This window comes from Lissotriton helveticus, chromosome 7 (genome assembly GCF_964261635.1).
Source record: "Lissotriton helveticus chromosome 7, aLisHel1.1, whole genome shotgun sequence".
Classification (NCBI taxonomy): Eukaryota; Metazoa; Chordata; class Amphibia; order Caudata; family Salamandridae; genus Lissotriton; species Lissotriton helveticus.
In genome coordinates, this window is record NC_136068.1 from 1,390,651,058 (window position 1) to 1,390,652,677 (window position 1,620).

Sequence of the window (1,620 nt, forward strand, 5' to 3'; positions counted from 1 at the left end):
ACAACCAAAATTAAAACCAACATTGGAACAACACTCAAAAACAGGAGGCAAAACGTAAAAAAAAACGGGGCGATTTGCCCCAAGGGCGGGCAGAAATTCTAAAATATAATTACTTGCCACCAGGAAGCCACCCTTGCCCAAGGGGTCGCTTCCTAAAAACTAAATTTAAATTCCCTGGTGCTAGTGGGCATTTTCTGCCCCCCCTGGGGGCAAAACGGCAAAAAAAACGGGCCGATTTGCCCCCAGGGTGGACAGAAAAACAAAAACACATTGCCCCAACAAAAATCCCTGGTGCTAGTGGGAAATTTCTGCCCCCCCTGGGGACAAAACGGCTGAAAAACTGGCCGATTTGCCCCCAGGGGGGGGGGGCAGAAAAACAAAAAGTTAATTGTGAGGCCACTTGGAAGCGACCCTTGCCCAAGGGGTCGCTTCCTAAAAGCTAAAATCAAAATCCCTGGTGCTAGTGGGCATTTTCTGCCCCCCCCTGGGGGCAAAACGGCAAACAAACGGGCCGATTTGCCCCCAGGGGGGACAGAAAAACGTAAACAATAAAGATGGCCGCCATATTGCCTTACAAAAAAATCCCTGGTGCTAGTGGGGATTTTCTGCCCCCCCTGTGGGCAAAACGGCCGAAAAAACGAGCCGATTTGCCCCCCCGGGGGGCAGAAAAACGTAAAGATAATTACACCCCGCCTGGAAGCGACCCTTGCCCAAGGGGTCGCTTCCTATAAACTAAATTTAAATCCCTGGTGCTAGTGGGGGCATTTCCGCCGCACGATGGCGACGCTGTGCGCGATCGTGAGGCAGAAATGCCCTGCAAAGAGACATCAGGGAAGAGGAAAATCTCTTTCCTCTCGCCTGATGCCTCTTTGCGGCCCCAAACCCCCGCCAGCCACGAGAAACTCACCTTCTTTGCCGGCGCTCAGGAAGCAAATGGCTTCCCGAGCGCTGGGAATCCCTGATGATGTCAGCGCGCGCTGTGCGCGCTGACGTCATCAGGGATTCCCATGGGGGGGGGGGGGGCGGGGGCGGCAGCGGAAACTCTTCCGCTGCCAACCCCAGCAAAACGAGCAAGATCGGAGACCCTCGGGGGGGAGCGCCAGCGCTTCCCCCGAGGGTGGGGCTGATGACGAGCTGGCCTTGTCATCAGCGCACGACCGGTGTGCGCCATGACGAGCCCAGCTCGTCAACAGTCCCGAAGGGGTTAGGAATTCTTGAAAGGCCTCTTCAGGGTTTTCCCACCCATAAAGCACCCAGCAGTCCCAAGGAAATTAAAAGACAGTTCTAGCACAATTGATGAAATCGACTTTCAAGCCCATAACAAGGCTGATTTAAAATATGTTTCATGGAAAATGGCTCTACTCTGCTTTTAGCCCTCACATCGGCTAGAAGAATCAGCGAAATTTAGGCTTTCATGGTAGCTGCACATTTCCTTCAATTCAGACAATACAAGCTTTTATTGAGGACAAATCCTCGTTTCATTCCTAAAGTTCCAACTTCTTTTCACTTGAATTAACCAGTTGTGCTCACCACGTACTTTGGGAATCCTTTAACTGACGCTGAAAGAGCATTGCACTCGTCTGATGTGAAGACCTGCATCAAGTTCTACATTCACAGAAC